The sequence below is a fragment of the Lissotriton helveticus genome, chromosome 8, assembly GCF_964261635.1.
Source record: "Lissotriton helveticus chromosome 8, aLisHel1.1, whole genome shotgun sequence".
In the NCBI taxonomy this organism is placed as follows: Eukaryota; Metazoa; Chordata; class Amphibia; order Caudata; family Salamandridae; genus Lissotriton; species Lissotriton helveticus.
The window spans coordinates 1314575899-1314594013 of record NC_136069.1 but is presented as its reverse complement, the minus strand read 5'-3'; positions in this window follow the sequence as shown (position 1 = coordinate 1314594013).

Below are 18115 nucleotides of genomic sequence, written 5' to 3'. Positions count from 1 at the left end.
AAATAGTCCCCTTATTTTCCTAGTCTTATCTCCCTCTATACGTAATGTTATCTCGTATATCTTGTGGGGCTTGCTAACTCTGGTGTCTGCAGTTTCCACTTGAAGGTATTCATTCGTGTCCACTGTCTCCAGATGATTCATAAGGACTTTGCGAGCTATGCTCACCTCTGCTGCGCTGTCTAGCATTGTCTGAGCCCACTCTCCGTTTTTCAGTTGTGTCCTCAGTATTCTCGGCATTGTTAACTACCTTGATACTGGCTACCTTCTTTTTTGGAAATTGTAATTTCTTTTTTAGCTGAGCAGGTTCCTTGTCTTTGGACTTGGCGTGCTCTTCTGATCGTCCTCTTCTTTCCGATTTCTGCGAGGAATTCTGAAAAGATTGAGAGGGACGTGTATCAATGTCTTGATATCTATCAGGTTTTTTAATATTATCCCTATTTCTAAGGTTATATCTATTCCCAGAGGGGTCACTCTGTGGTGACCTCTGTCTTTGGTTTGGAGATTTCTCTCTTCGCCTCGGAGACCTTCCTCTGGACTGGAATTTCTTTTCTTTAGGATTGGATTGTTTATTTCCATCCCATTTCTTTTTTGGTGAATTATTATTATTAAAAAATATTTTTTCTGGACTTGTAGTCAGTTGCGGTTTTACTGGTATTCCACCTAGACTATCTCTGCCTAGTTCTTCATAGGATTTTTCTATGATTCTGGCAATTTCAGCTGGTTGGTCTGCTATATCTGTCTCTTTTAACCTCTGGCGGATCGCCACGTTTGCTGCTTCACCTTTTATGTTGGCTAATAATATAGCCGAGACCTGCTTGAAGTCTTTTAGTAATTTCATACCAAGAGTTAAAGCAGGTTCTGGACCGTATTCATCTTGAATTTGTTTTAGCACATCTGGTATTACCGAAATGGATGGAACACCGTGCGTTTTTGTGTAGATGGAAGCAAAGACTGTACCCCAAGTGTCACAGTCCTCAATGTGTGGTGCGATTCCCATTGGGAGACATATAGTCAGAATCCTGTGTTTTTCCAGCGGGGTGGTGTCAGGAAACACCGCCTCTATTTGGGTGATTTTCTGTGCCAACCAGAATGGTATTTGTTCCCGTTTAGCTGGAACTTTACCTAGGCAGGATTGGATGTTCTGTGGTGTGATTTTATTTGTGTTCCCCTGGTGAGGGGTCAGCTGTGGAAGTTTAATCGCTGGCTGAATTGTTGAAGTCCGCATTACATACTGAACTAATTGTCTATGAATTTTTAGTAGTTGTTTTAGCTGTATTAACAGCTCTGCTGCAGGCATTCTTTCGATGTCTGGATGTGGTGTGTATCCGGCTAAGACCGGCCACGTTGCTCCTGGTCTTCCTAAAGGACCGAGCCTTGTAATGTGATTGTTATGTTTTAGGGCGCCATCAAATAAGAGCAAATGCTCTTGGAATTTGAGTGGTACTTCCACCTCCTCGAAAGGAGTGTACTCATTAGGAGGTTCCTCTATTTTGTAATAGTGGAAGTACTTTGTTACAGCATTTGCTGCTGGAAAATGTATCCATGAATAGTATACCTCTGTCTGCCGATATTCGTGTGCCTCGATTACGAATATGACTGTGCCACCTCTAGGTGTCAGTCCATTTTCTATAAGTTTTAAGGTTATAGATCTCCTTTTGATGACCGGAATGAGTATTATATCCGCGTCTGCTGCTTGCATGGTAGCATCAGCATCTGCGAGTTCAGTTGCTAATCTAACTGCCTCTCTTTCATCATCACTCTCTGCCATTTTACCGACAGGAAGCTTATGTCTTTTGTTTGCAGATCAGGTTTCTTTATGGAAACAGAGATTAGATGCACAATATTTTGGAACTGTTTATCCTTCAACGTTGACTATACCAAGAACCATACATAGGAGTTCCCTCCTGCGAGGTTTTGGAGGATATAACCTTTCACCCACTCCAGACGTCTTTGGAGTATTTGGGAAAAGGGGTCTGAGTGAGAAAGCACGACTGAGTTACTCTAAATGTCTTACGTTAGTTTTATCGCCCTTTCCAAACACGTTGGGCGCCATGTAGTGTAGCTCCTATTTTCCCAATAGGCTCTGCGCATTGGAATAGTACCTACAGCAGTAAAGGCCTAGGCCAGACGTTAACTAGGTCTACTACTGTCGATACTAGACTTAATTTTTGGGTTTGCCAGCTAAGCTCAGAGTTCGCTAGAAACTTTCTCGAATGTTCAAGGAAGGATTAACTTCCCTGATTAGACAAGAAGGGATTTAGTTTCTGACAACCATAGAACATGACAACTTTGCTCTCCCCTAATCAAGAGTCAATCTCGAGAGTCGTGTGAGCACAAGGCAATTATTTTACTCAGTCAGTACGTGCATTCTTAGTCTCATCAGAATGTAGAGAAAAGGAAGAGACGGGCGTGTTCAATAAAAAGGTGTTATTTATTGATCAGTCTCTTTTCTCGTACAAGAGAAATGGATCGATATTATTGCAATACTTATAGTTAAGTAAAGTGCATACATTAGAAGCAATAGTATAAAATAATACTGTAAAAACATTGATATGGTTTCTGAGCCATATGATGTTAAAAATGATTAAAATATATTTACATACACATATACATTTGACTAAACGTACTCAACTGGTGTTTCTAAATACGCCTACCCCGTGTACCTGACCTAAGTCTAATGCGTGGGCGGGAATAGAAAGTTACAGTTTAAGTTAAGTTTGTTTTTGCCAAGTGAATAACTAAAGAATTCTCTGTGAGGGGTTATTCAGTTCTGTACCTGGAAGTTAGGATGAATGAGGAATGGTATCTCTTTCTCTGCTCTCGATATTCCAGGCTGCCTGCGAGGGCTGCCCAGAAACGCCGGTGCTGGGTCTCTCGGCTTGAGATAGCAGCGCGTCTCTCAGCGCGTCAGGAAGGCGGGGCTGCTGCCAGCGGGGTCTGCTTCTGCTCTCGGCTTCGGCAAGTATGGCTGCTCCGTCTTGTCACCACGCGTGTGTTTGCATAGGGCAAGGTCGGCAATATTTATACCTTAAAGGTGCCGAGATTGACGTAAGGATGGACATAGATACGTCAATAAAGATGTCATACGACTTGCTCGTTAGCACATTCTTTACTAAAGTTCTCTGTGAAATCAAAACAATGGCCGCACGGATTTTCCAGGTTGTCATAGGTTTGATTTGTTATGAGAACGTCGTATGCCTTATCAGGGGCTGGAGGAATGTCGCTTGTCTAATTAGATCTCAAGCGTTATGACCTAATCAGATAACACGTTCCTGTGCCGGAGTGTGACTGCGTCAGATAACGGTATCTGCATCATGGGGGTTTTCTTGCCTCATGGGCTGACTGTTAGTTAACTTGATAGTTAGTTTAACCAGAATAGGGTCAGGAATAGGGGGACTGATTCAGAACCTATAGAAATACACGACAAAGGAATGCCCTGACTTGGGTCTGGGTTGTTGGAGCTGCCCAGTCCATGATGCTCTGGATCTTGGGCTGTAAGGGATGTACCTGGCCTCCACCCACAAGGTGGCCCAAGTACACCACAGTGCCCTGCCCTATTTGGCATTTTGATGCCTTGATAGTTAGCCCTGCAGATTGTAGGGCTTTTAAAACCTTCCCAAGGTGGATCAGGTGATCCTGCCAGGTGGAGCTAAAGACAGCAATGTCATCAAGATAAGCTGCACTAAAGGACTCCAACCCAGTCAGGACTTGATTCACCAACCTCTGGAAGGTGGCAGGGGGCATTCTTTAACCCAAAGGGCATTCCAGTAAACTGATAGTGCCCATCAGGTATGGAAAATGCTGTTTTCTCTTTTGCTCCTGGGACCATGCCAATCTGCCAGTACCCTGCAGTTAAGTCAAAGGTACTGAGAAATTTGGCTGCCCCCAATTTGTCTATCAACTCATCTGCTCTTGGAATGGGGTGAGCATCTGTCTTGGTGACAGAGTTGAACCCTCTATAGTCCACACAGAACCTCATCTCTCTCTTTCCACCCTGTGGATGAGGTCTGGGGACCAGAACCACTTGGCTAGCCCAGGGGCTCTCAGAGGGTTCAATAACCCCTAACTGCAGCACCTTGCTGACTTAAGCTCTGATGCTTTCCTTGGCTTGGTCTGATTGTCGATAGATTTTGTTCTCAACAGGGTTACTGTCACCAGTGTCCACATCATGGGTACACCAGCTGGTCAGACCAGGGGTCAGGGAAAAAAGACTAGCATACTTTTGCAAAACTTGTTTGATGTCAGTCTGCTGTTGGGCAGAGAGGGTGTCTGACAAGACTACGCCATCCACTGACCCATCTTTGGGGCTGCAAGAGAGGAGATCAAGGAGATGTTCACTCTCTGCTTCCTGTTCCTCATCAGTCACCATCAGCATGTGATGTCAGCCCTGTCATGGTAGAGCTTAAGGCAGTTCACATGGATAACACTTTTGGGTGTCCTGTTTGTGCCCAGGTCCACTAGGTAAGTGATGTCACTCTTTTTTTCCAGTATAGGGTAAGGGCCACTCCATTTGTCATGGAGAGCCCTTGGTGCCACTGGCTCCAAAACCCACACCTGTTGCCCAGGTTGAAATTCAACCAGTGCAGCTTTTTGGTCATACCAGTGCTTCTGAAGCTCCTGGCTGGCCTCAAGATTCTTGGATGCCTTTCCCATATACACAGCCATTCTGGACCTTAGGTCAAGCACATAGTCCACAATGTCTTGCTTGGGTTCTTGGAGAGGCCTCTCCCAACCCTCGTTCACAAGACAGTGGTCCCCTTAGAGGATGGCCAAACAGAAGTTCAAAGGGGGAAACCCCTACTCCCTTCTGGGGCACTTCCCTATAAGAGAAAAGCAGGCATGGCAACAGGACATCCCATCTCCTTTTGAATTTTTCAGGGAGTCTCATGATCATACCTTTCAATTTATTGTTGAATCTCTGAACAAGGCCATTGGTTTGTGGATGGTATGGGGTAGTAAACCTGTACTGTACACCACACTCCTTCCACATGTGCTTCAGGTAAGCAGACATGAAAGTTGGAACCTCTGTCTGTTTCCTCCTTAGGAAACCCTACCCTGGTGAAGACACCCAGGAGGGCCTTGGCTACTGCAGGAGCTGTAGTAACCCTAAGGGGAATTGCTTCAGGGTACCTAGTAGCATGATCCACTACTACTAGAATGAATTTGTTCCCTGAGGCTGTGGGTGGCCACCTGTCTTGCCACTGGCCTGACCGGTAACACATGAGCTCACAAACTCCTCCACCTATTGGTGCATCTGGGGCCAGTAGAAGTGACTGACTAGCCTTTCCCAAGTTTTGTTCTGCCCCCGATGTCCAACTAGGGGGGGTCATGAGCCAATGTTAAGAGGAACTTTTTGTACTTCTGTGGCACTACCACTCTCCTGGTGGCTCCAGGAGTGAGGTTTCTTGCCTCAGCATACAGTAGTCCCTCTTCCCAATAAGCTCTGTGGGTACCACTGACATATCCCCGTGCCTCTGAAACAGCTTGCTGCCTCAGGCTTTCAAGAGTGGGACGGTCTTGCTGACCCTGGCACAGCTCTTCCCTAGTGGGTCCCCCTGGGCCCAAGAGTTCAACCTGGTAAGGTTCAAGCTCCATAGGCTCAGTTCCCTCTAGGGTTTCCATGTCCTCTCCCTGACGAGAGGGGGCCTTGGGGTTTGGCTGTGTAGAAGCTGGTCCCCCAGTCTTCTGGTTCTTTCTCTTGGTTGTCTGGGCCATACTTTCAGGACACTTAGAAGATTTTTCCAGTCAAACCAGTCAATGTTATCCAATAGCAGGAAAGTGAGTTATCGGTTTCCAGGTGAGTACTCGACTGGTGAAGTTAAGGTTTTGGGCATAGACTCAGGTGTCTCTCAGGGTCGGGAAGGTACAGTAGTTAAACCCTCAGCGGCAGCCGGGTGCAGAGAGAGTAGGCCCAATGCAATCCAATGGAGGGTAGGGGACCTTCGGTTGGGGGCTGCAAGCAAGCAGGCCACGCGGCTGTGGGAGCTGAGCTCCTGGTCACTTACTCAGTGAAGAAGTAGAGTAGGGTAGTAGTTGCACTTCCAGCTGCCCTTGGGCGGCTGGGTGCTTGGAGCTTTTGAGCCGTCGGGCGCTCAATGTTAGCCAATGGGAAAGTTATAAAGTGAACAAAGGCTGCAGGCTCGGGGACGGAGATTCTTCAGGTGCGACCACTACTTCGAGAGGTATGTTGGAATATTGGAGGAGAGGTAGGTACTCCAAAGGAAGGCACAGGGGACCGTGGGGTGCCGGGTGCAGGTGTGTCTTTTGGCGTCAGGAAAGCTTACCCTCAACTGATCGCGGTTGGGGTCCCTGGTTCTGAGGCTGCAGACATCGAGGAGGGTCTTTGGGCACTAGACTTTGCATCTCAGTCGCTGAGGGGGCATCCTCGTGGTCTTGGATCACTCGCGCACGGGCCGGCTTGGCGGGTGCAGAGTGGGCTGGATTTGCGGTTCCTGGCTGGCACCAGGGATATTGCTGTTGGAGCAGAGCCTCTGCTCAGGGGAGTCCCAGTCTGTTGGAGAGTCAAGGCAGGCAGGTCTTCTGGGTTGTCCAAGGTTGCTGTCAGCAGGAGACGCAGGTATTAGGCAGGAGCAGGTTCCAGGATCGACAGGCCGGAAGGGCTGGGGCCAAGTCAGTTGGTGTCATCCTGTTATTAGCAGCTGCAAGGGATCTGAGGAAGGAAGGTTCAGGGTACCCCTAAATAATGAATTTAGGGGCGTTACAGGTAGGGCAAGGGCAGGGACCAATAGATCCCTGTCCTGGCATGGGTACACCCCCTAGCCTGCTACTCTCCTGTGGGAGGTGGGCAGGAGCCTAACTGTGATTGGGCAGGGTGCCCCATATTCAAGATGGCCGGAGCTCGGGGTTGTGCTTCACCTCGCCTCTCCCATCTGAGGGGTGGGGTTGGCACAGGCTGGCACACCCCCTGTTAGATCTGGGGGTCTCTAGTTGGCAATGGTATTCACCTATGTCCAAATAGGGACCCTTACTGCTAAGTCAGGATAAGGGGATTACACTCCTTGATAACCCCTGCTCACCCACTTGGTAGCTTGGCACGACCAGACAGGCTTATCTCAGAGGCACTGTGTTAAGCATTTGTGAATATACACAGTAATACAGTGAAAACACTACAGAGGGATACAACACAGGTTTTTATAAAAATAAGTATTCTTTATATAGACTTAAACACAAGACCACAAACGACAAAAATCCACAATACTACACTTAAGATTGCTTAAAAGATGATTAAAGTTGCTTAGTTCAAGTTGCTGGTAAATGCGACAAAGTTCTCAACAAAGTACCTGGATGCGCCACGCAAAGTAAACAAAAGGCTCGCAAAAGGGGAGATGCATCGGTTCCGTGATCTGGGGGAGATGATGTGCCGTGCCTCAATGCTTGCGCAGAGTAGGGGATACGTTGTGATCCTTACCGGTGCTGAGGTGATGTGTAGATTCTTAGCATGCGGGCCTGTTGCGGTGTGCAAGATGGCGCCTTGACGCGATGCGATGATCCGGTTACGATGCGAGAAGATGGCGCCCTGGATGCGGCGATGCGATGACGCCCTGGCAGCCTTGCGACGAGACTCTACTTTGGAGCCGCAACAGGCCCTGCGACACTCTTCTCCGGTGATGCGATGACGACTCTCACGATGGCGGCACGCTTCTCCGGTGATGCAACAGCAGGCAACTTCGATGAACACACGCTTCCAGGGAGATGCGGAGAAGGCTCGCTTTTCCGGCGATGCGACGATTTCAGCTGCGGTGGCGACACGCATTTTCTGGATGCGTCGCGCTTCCAGCTCCCAGCGGCACGCAAGTGTCTGGAGTCAGAATTCACAGCTAGGAAATTCAGTGGGGAGCTGGAGGTGAAGTCTTTTGTCCCTGAGACTTCAGCAGGAGGCAAGCACAGTTCAAGCCCATGGAGAATATTCTGTAGATGAAAGTCCTTACAAAGTTCCATCTCCTTTCCCTTGGCAATGAAGCAACCACTGCAGGCCAACCCAGCAAACAGCACACTGGCAGTACAACTCCTGCAGCTTCCTTGGTTCTTCTCCTTGGCAGAAAGGTTTCTTGTCCAGAGTCATCTAATTTCTTGGGATCAGGGTCCCAATATGTATACCCCAAAATCCTTTGTTCTCTGAAGGCAGAGAGGCCTCTGGCTAGTTCAAACCAGTTCCTGAACACTTTGTTTACATGACTCTCTTCTTCCTTTCACTGTGCAGGGCAGAGACATCAGCCGCCCCACAGGAGGTGGAGCCAGCACAGGGGAGGGAAGATAGAGCTCTGGAGCACTCTGTTGACATGATTCCTCCTCTCCTTTCACAGTGCAGGGCAGAGACATCAGACAAGCCACAGGAGGTGGAGCAGGATTGTAGAGGGAAGGCCCAGCCCTATTCAGGTACCAGGTGCAACTCCTCCCTCCCATCTAGATGCAGATCTCTCTGTTCACCACTGGGCTGCCCCAGCCTGTCTCTTGGAATCCCCCAGCCCTGTCACTCACAAACCCAGACAAGGAATACGCAGCCTAGCAGAGGCAGGCCTGGATAGTTAGGCAAGAAAATACCTGCTTTCTAAAAATGGTATTTTCAAACACAGAATATTAAAACCAACTTTACTAAAATATTTATTTTATTATTCTGAGTTCAGGCATGCTAAATTCGAATTTCTACCATGTTCCCTGAGTCAGTTAGGATTATAAGAATGTAATAATCTAACTGCCCATTCTGGCCTATGAGAACAGGTAGCCTTCAATAGTGAAAAACGAAAATGGCTGCAATTCACTATTAGGACATACTACACACATCAGAGCATGTCCTACCTTATACTTACAATGCATCCTGCCCTTGGGCCTACCATAGGGGTGTCTAATATGAAGCAAAGGGAAGGTCTTGGGACTGGCAGGTGGGTGCACTTGGCCAAGTCAACATGGCAGTGCTAGACTGCACACAGACCTTACAATGGCAAGTCTGAGACACACTTTACAAGCTGCACAACCAGTGTTGCAAGCCCACCATCAGCATTTGATTTACAAGCCCTGGGCACACATGGTGTACTGTACTAGGGGCTGACCGATAAATCAAATAACCCAATCATGGAATAACAAATTAGTACATCAATTTAACATAGGGAGCACTTGCACTGTGGCACTGATTAGCAGTAGCACAGTGCTCAAAACATAAAACCAGCAAAAACATACCAAAACAGAGGAGGCAATCCGTCAAAACGGAAGGGAGACTCAACGCAATGATGCAGGTCTAACACCCCCCTTCCTGACGTAGGGTTTCCCGACCGTCTTCCCGCCAAAGTGGGGGTCAGAACTGGTGGGGGCCAGTTGCTGAGTACAGCAAGTGGTCTGGAGAAACTCACAAGGGCGGCAGGTCTTTGAATCTTCCCCCTGCCCATTCTGGGGGAGGAGACCTAGCACCTCACCCAGGATGTGCATTGTTGCAGGCCCAGGAGAGCGGGGGGCTCTCCACCCACGGGTCCAGCAACATGTCTGCTGTGTGGCAGTCTAGGCAGCCTCTCAGACCAGACGTGGATTGTAGGTTAGGATTTCAGGGGGCATCTCTAAGATGCCCTCTGGTGCATTTTACATTAAATCCCAAACTGGCATCAGTGTGGGTTTAATGTGCTGAGAAGTTTGATATCAAACTTGTCAGTCTTCAGTGGAGCCATTATGATGCTGTGGAGTTCGTAATGACATCCTCCCAGCACCATATACTATTAATGGCATCACTCCACTTACAGTGCCCAGGAATTGCCCTGGGTACTGTAGGGGCACAGGGCTCATGCACCTGTGCCCATACCACTGGCATAAGGAACCCAGCTAGAGGGGTGACTGAGGTATGCCAGGGCAGTGGGTCTTGTGGGCATGGCACACAGGGATGCTAAACCACTATTTTATACAGGGGTGTATGCATGTCGACTCTTTGTTTAGTTTTGTACTTAGACACTAAGCCTGCAAAGGCAGTGTGTGGGTGTCAGGGTACAGGGCCCCTTGGGGTGGCACAATAAGTGCTGCAGCCCCTAGGGGTCTTCTCTGGTCACCATGCCCTGGGTACCTAGGGTACCATTTACTAGGGGCTGATAGCTGGCCAGAGATACCAATTGAGATTTAGTTTCAACATAGTTTTAGGGAACACAGGCCCTGGGTACCTGTTTGCCAGGAGCCCAGGGCACACTCAGTCAAAGCAGCAGTTCAGCAAAAAGTGGGAGCATACCAATGCAAGAAAGATGGCACTTTCTCTCAAATTCTTCTGAGCTCACAGTACCTCTCCAGGCGCGCAGGTGCCTCTCCACGAGCTCGTCAGCGCAACCGGCCCGCTTTGAGCTGACGAGCTCGTGAAGAGGCACCTGCGCGCCTGGAGAGGTACTGTGACCCGAGAAGACTTTGGCAGCCTGCTCAGCAACCCCAAATATTTTCATGCCTAATCTCTACTGATGACGGATAATAATCCAGAAACACGTGCTTAGAGATGGCCAGCATTGATCTGCACCAACCTGGTGGAACACTTGAAAGAACTTTTGTGCAAGTACACACGCATGATGAACTGCATCCACCATAATGCATAGGGGCGAACTTGCAGGGAGGTGAAGCTGTGTGATCCCACATTGGTTTCCTGTCACCTATATAGGCACTGTGCATTTCAGTTCCGGCATGGATGACACAAGGACACTGAGTGATGCCACCTACATGCAGGGGTTCGGCTCACAAAACATTTCAGGTTCCAGTGTGATGCCTGGTGATTATTCTAGGATAATGAATCTGTGGCTGGATAGAGCCTCAACCAGATAAGGCATTACCTGAGGTAAGTAACTTATTCTTCTAGGCCCAGGAGAAGATCAATGTCCCGTTTCTGTCCTTCATCAAAATCTTTAACAGAAAATCAACATCACCTCAAAAATAAGAGCATTTTTCTTCTCACAGGAGAGTCAGATGCAGGCCTTCTAGAGCTTCTCCCCAGGGCAAGTCTTCGCCAGAGCCATAGTTAGTGGAGCAGCCTCTTTCATCAACTCCAGCGCTGACATTGATAACCCCTCTGGCCCTGCCTTCCACCGTACCAGTGCAGGCTCTGTTCCAACTATGAATATTTTGTTGACTCCGTGCCCTCCAATAGGTGCTATTCTGTTTCCCTCTCTACTCCTGGCCACTATTCCTGAACAGATCTTGGCACCAGTGCTGTCAATACCCCAAATTATACTCTTGACACCTCTACTGCCAGTCGGAAGAGTGTTTGAGAAGGGAAATAAAAAGATCCTTAGAGGATGAACAATATACAGAGGACACCTACAGTTTCTACTGGAACCATATTCGTGACCTGTTGGGTCCCGACTGTGATCAAGGACAGACCCAAACTCAAGTTAATAAAGGCTCCATCGATATAGTGCTTCAGGAAGCCAGTGGTATTGACACTTCTACTGAAATAGGTATAGATCCAACTCAAACTCCACCAGAAGTAGCAATTTTTCATGTAGTTATGAAGAAAATGGAAAAAACTCTTGAACTTCCCCTGCCCTCAGTAGAACTTCACCGTAACATTTTGACAGATGTACGTCATACCCACTTTTCCAACCCACAAACTACTGCTTCCCTTTAACAAAACACTCTGAGATATAGTAAAGAAACCCTGGTCACACCCTACCAATACACCAGCTTTTACCAAGACTGTTGCATTGAGAGACAGATCAGCTCTGAATGATTCAGCCTTTCTTTCCCTTCATCTCTCTCCTGAGAGCCTGTTGACTTTGGCTGACTTCACCACTAAGCTAAACCAGGAGACATTCCTCACACATGCTTCAGGTAGATAGTCTATGAAAGTAGATGAAGTAGGCAAGAAAGTATTTTCCACAGAGTGTGTAGGGCTAAGATCATTGATTGCAGCATGTCTGCTTAGCTACTACAGTCACTCTGTGTGATAATGGTGACTGTGGTTGTTCCCAGATTTCCGGACCAACTCAAATCACATTTTGCTGAGGTGGTTTGTGACAGACTGCATGCAGCCCGTCACACTATGAAAAACGTATTGGACACAGCTGATGCAATCTCTAGGTACAAGAACAACTCTATTTTCCTAAGGAGATTTGCTTTGATTCATTCCTCAGGCTTTTCTGGAGACACCCAAAACACTTTAATGGACCTTCCTTTGGACAGGGATAGATTATTTGGACAAAAGGCTGTTGCAGCAATAGACAGATTCAAGGAGGGCTGAGCTACAGATGGGTCAGTAGGTCTACAAGCATTCGTGAGAGACAATTTTCATGCCAATATCTTTTTCTAGAGGCTATCCCTACACATTGGTACAAAAGGGGGTGGTGATGGACGGAGCATCTGAACCAATCAAACACTCACACCCAGTCAACAGATCTGGGTTTAATCCATCACCGTTCTTTAGCCCACTCTGCCACCCCAGTTCAGACGTGGCCATATGCAAATCAGTCTGACCCTGTGCCCATGGGAACAGTCCAGCCCGAACTGCCAAGCCATGCCTTCCCTGGACCGGAAACAAGCTTCCGAGAACCGGTTTCTGGCATTTCAGCCATCTTCAGCCCGGCTTGCTTGAATCCAGTGGCAAAGTGAGCAAGGGACTGTTCCCATGAGGCACAGGGTCAGACTGATTTGCATATGGCCATGTCTGAACTGGGGTGGCTGAGTGAGCTAAAGAATGGTGATGGATTAAACCCAGATCAATTGACTGGGGGTGAGTGTTTGATTTGCTCAAGCGCTCCGTCCATCATCCCCTTTTGTATCGCTTTATCCCTACACATGGCAGTATGCATGACCCTCCCATCAACAGCAGCCCAATACCCTTATTCATCAATACTGGGGTAGAAGAAAAGATTGTGCACAACAGCTTCAGTCCTCCTCCTCCTCCTCCTCCTCCTCCTCTTGTTCCTCACCGGCACCACCTGGGAATTTGCAGTAGTTTGGCTGTAAAGGAACATGCGCGGGCAGTGGGAGAATGCGCAACCTCTTTTTTGCAGGCCTGGAAAGCCATTACTTCAGATCATTGGGTTTTGAAAATAGTAGAAACGGGATATACCAGACTCTTCCAAAAGCAGCCCCCACAAGAACCTGCCCCCAATAGTATGTTTAATCAAAAGAACCCATGAGCAACCTGCTGCAAAAGGGAGCAGTGGAGTTGGTGCCAGAGCAAAAGGAAAGGAATGCTGTAAATGTAAATGTGTTTGTATTTATATAGCGCACTTCTACCCAGAGGTCCCGTAGCACTGTATTCGTACAGCTGTGGAACCCATCCTGGCTTTCCTGTGAAATGTCCACTCCTGGGCACCCCCAAGGTGAAGCCAGGCATCCAAGCGCTGCTGGGGCCGTTGTGGAGATTAAGCAAGCAATTGCCCAGAGTTACAGAGTGGGACCCCTGATTAGACTAGGCACCGAGGCTAGAATTATCAGGTCCGGGGAAATTGAGTCCAAGAACCACCGAGGCAGGAATTGAACCCTGGTCCCGGGCCAGACCTCTGCATCAGGGTCTGCCGCTCTAACCATTGAGCCACGCTTCTCCGTATGCCTGATATTTCCTATTCACCAAAAAGGGCAGCTTTCTTTGTCCAGTCGTCGATGTCAGACTATTAATTATCCTCTTACGCAAGAAGAAAATCAAAATATTGTCTCCAGCTCAAGTCCTTTTGATGCTTGATGCAGAAGATTCGATTGTATCCCTTAACTTGCAGGTTTCCTATTTTCAAATCTCAATCCTACAGTCTCACAAGAAGTATTTGCTATTTATAGTGGGTCCCACTCACTATCAGTATACTGTTTGTGTTCACCCTCACATCTGCTCCAAGAGTCTTCACCTAAGTGATGGCAGTAGTAGCGGCTTATCTCAGGAGGTTGACAATTGCTGTTTTTTTTCTTACCTGCAGACTGGCTTCTGACATCTTGTTCGAAGCAGATGGTGTTGTACCTCCTGCAAAAGACACTCTGCTCCCAGCCAAGGCCGGCGCAGGTAAGAGCGGTGGAGAGGGGGGGGGGGGCAGACGACGAGAGAATAAAATAATAAAAAAAGAAAAACACTTACCTTGCGTTCGCCACATCACCAATGCGGTGAGCTCAAGGAATGTGTTTTTCTTTTGTTTGTTTTTCTTTTTATCCTGTCTCATTGTTTGTTGACTACCCCTGCCCCCGCTCTTGTCTGCACCAGCCGCGACTGTGTACTCCAAGATATTCCATCCTCCATAGAGCATTCAGGACATTCAGAATATGATTTCAATATTTCAAGCAAGTGCTCGTATTCCAGGTCTGATGGTTCTGCGTCTGCTGGCCTCCTGCATTCGCTTGGTCACTCATGCTTGCTGTAAGAGGAGGGCTGTTTAGTGGTGCCTTCGTAGACCTTAGTTCTAACATTAGGACCATCCAACAGACTCCAGTATAGTCTCCAAGGACACTTCAGATAATTTAGCCTACTGGGAGCCAAAAGGGAACCTATCACCAAAGAGGTACTTTTGTCACCTGCAGACAGTGAGCTGGATAATGGTGAACACCTCTACCTTTGGGCGAGAGGCGTATCTGGCGATTAGAGCCTCTAGGCCTCCAGAGCAGCAGGGATTTCATATCAATCTTTTAGAAATACATGTAATATGGCTAGCACTCAATGCTTCCTCCCTTCGAGGTCAGTCGGTCCAGATCGCTACAGACAAGACAACTGCGATGTAGTACATCAGCAAGCAGGGGAGGAGTGGGATCTCACCTGTTTCGAGAAGCACTAAGACTCGGATCATGGGCTGAGGGGCTGACTTCTATCTAGCCAGCTCACTGAACATCAGGGTTAACAGCCAACGGCATCTCGCCGATCACGAGTGGTGTCTCTACCTGGAGGTGGTTCAGTCATTTTAATCAATGGTACTTCCTTCAGGTAGACCGTTTTGCCACTAACAAGAATGACCACCATCTGATGTTCTGTACCCTACAGCATCCCTCACAGGGAGCCATGGGGGACACATTTCAGTTGTAGTGGAAGTTTCGGCTTCACTACCCATTTCCACCTTTAGTCTTGATTCCTCTAGCTCTGAGGAAGATTTGCCAAGAGCAGGTTCAAGACATCTTCATTGCCCTATATTGGCAGACCTTCTGCATCTCTCCCTGTGTGCTCTGCTTCGACTTCCACTCAGTGGATCTACTCTACCACAAGGTCATTTTCTGCACCTTTATCTCCAGACTCTCCACCTTCACCACAGTGCCTTCTACCTTCCACCGACTAACTCTAATCTGCAAAAGGGTTCAAATTTGTTGGTGAGGTTCCAATAACATTTTTCACCCTCTATATACAAGTTTGGAAAATATCCTGAAGATTGCATTGCCTACAACCAAACATGGGTGGGCCGTTGGCAGAGTGAAAGGATACATTACAAACTTGTTAGCCTTTTAGTGTCTGGCAGATTCCTCATTCACGTCACGGTGGTCATTCACTTTTTGAATGAACTGACAAACGTTTGTCTTTCGGTTCCTTTTTTGTCCTTAGTGGGACTTGAACTTAGTTCTAACGTTCTTAATGGCAACTCTGTTTGAGCCGTTACACAGTTGCCACTTGCAGTTCTTAATCTTTTTGTATTTGTTCAGTACTACAGGATTGCCTTATTTTACCCTTCCTTTTAGACCTGTGGCCTCTCTAGTATTGCTTGGGAATCTTTTCAAAGTTAAGGAATCTGCAGGTTGAGGTGTCCAACAGAAGGAAACGTTACTTCCTTTGGTAACTATCTTTCCAGTGCACTCTACCTTCTACCTTCAGAATCCTTCCCAATCCTACTCCTGCCTCTAAAGGAAGACCATTTTCCACATTTATAGACGTGTATGTCTTTATCTTAGTTTGATATTTTATCTTATTTAATCTTTGCATGTATATATTTGTATAGCTGCAAAAAGTTTCCAAGTTAGTCTTTCATTACATCTATAAAATGCTGATTTCGTTCTCCCCACAGCAAAACAAACCCACAATAAAAAAAACAGATGAGAGCTGATGTTGAGGAGCCAAGGTGATCGCTTAAGGGCTACAGTGACGTCCCCACAACTCCGCTTCCGGTTTTGGGTTGAATCTAGCGCCACCTCCCTGTGCGAAAACACTGTGGCAAAGGTTTCTATATCCTACCTGCACTTGGGATATATTCAAAGGTGAAGATCCTGCAGGCAGGTTCAATATCCATCAGAACGATGGTTACCGAAGGTAAGTAACTTTACCTTCAAGCCTTTGTCCCAGATTCAAAAGGCATATCTAACACCACTTCATTCTAGGATATTGAGAAATTCGTTGTTACTTCCAGGTTGGCAATGGCAGTGCCTGGATGGGATGATATTGGTCTAAGTATTACTGTGTACTATAGATGGAAGACCACTATGATTGAATGTGTTCAATGCCAAGGGATTAGCAATGCCATGGAAGATGTGCCATTGTTGTGTAATATAAAAGTTCTGAACAACTATATTTACAGGAATGATTAAGTGCGAATCCCTTTCTCTTATTTCTAAATGCAGGGGTGTCTGACTGGGAACGAGGATGGCAGGGCGGGGGGATTTGAAAAAAATATATATTTTTTTTTAAAACACCTTTAAAACGGTTGCCGTCTTTCCGTCGCGTTGCTGCTCTTTTTGTAGGTCCAAACCAAAAAGCACCCAGGCTCCCCATGGCCAATCAGAATGTTGCAATGCAGCCTTGTGATTGGTCTGAGCACCATGGTTCGGCGCTGGGAGAGGGAGCCTGTGCATGTTCCTCACCAGGCTGTGCATTACAGCCTGGTGGGGAAAAAGCAAAGTGTGCATGACTGTTTAGCTGGCCCGAGATGGCCGGACAAGCATTGATGTACACTTGGAGTGTGCAAACCACTCCTCCCCCTGTGACCCTAGCCCAGCCCCACCCTAAACCAGTCCTGTAGCAAAGAAAAATAAAATGATGATAATGAGGTTATCATTTTTTTTTTACTCCGCGAGCAGTGGGGTGACGCTCCTTCGCGGAGGAGCCGCCCACCGTCTAAATGAAGTACTTATAGAGCATGCATATTTATTTTTATAAATGAAATTAATATTTTCCTAAGCATAGGCGAAAAGTCATAAAAATTTTAGAGGTGAACATGATGAACAAAAATATAATAAAATAAATCCTCAACAAAAAAGACCCAGGCAGGCAAATCATTAAACAATTGGGTTTATTTTGGCCCGAATTTAATCCAGCGTTTCATTACGCAGGTGCAGGGCATGTGAAAGATCATCACCTAGGCAAAAGAAAGTTCACAATGCATGCTGTTTTCTGAAATATCAGAAGTTTGTTCAATTATAAAAGATATTTGAGCAGTAAAAATTGTCTTAAGCTGTGTCATTTATTTTATCAGAGTACCTCCTTGATGCACTCACAATTGACATGGACAGAGTCACAGAGGCAATTGAAGTATTTGAACACAAGTACTACTTCCTTTTGGCATAATTGCCGTTGCGAAATAGTTTGAAATATTCAACTCCATATTAATAAAAGCAAAAAGAGTGCTTCGGTTTGCACTATTTTTATAAGAATATTCCCTGAATAGTAACATTTTGCAGCCAATTCACAAAGCCATTTATGAGTGTGTGAAGTATTAGTACTTCACATTCTCCTAGATGCATTTTATGAATCTGCCCCATAGTGTATTCAAATGCTAAAATGAATTCATAATATTCACAGTAAGAGCTACATTCTAGGTTGGCAGTCTGACAGTCTTCAGTTTGTCAGAGGTAACTTCAAAAGACATCAATCGAATCTTACATCATTATGAAGATTGACTACTGTTATCGCTTTTTTGTGCACATGTGCAGCCCATAAAGAGCTTTCTGATTAATTGAAGTTTGCCACTGAGGCTAATCATCAAATCTGTACATTTAAATAACTTGAAGCACATGAGTTGGAGGTTGAGGTTTGCAGGGAATTCTGAGCCAAGCAACCAGGTGAGAGCCATGCAAGTCACCCCAGCATCGTTACCCCTTGGTATCTAGTTTTGAAAAATGTACAGGTTTGCTAGATTTCCCTATGTGCCAGCACAGCAAGGATCTAAAAACTAGAACTACCCACATTGTAAAAAAGGATCCGTTAAAAGCGGGATAATGTGATGCAGTCATGTTTTGTTTTGGCCCATTTCCTGTC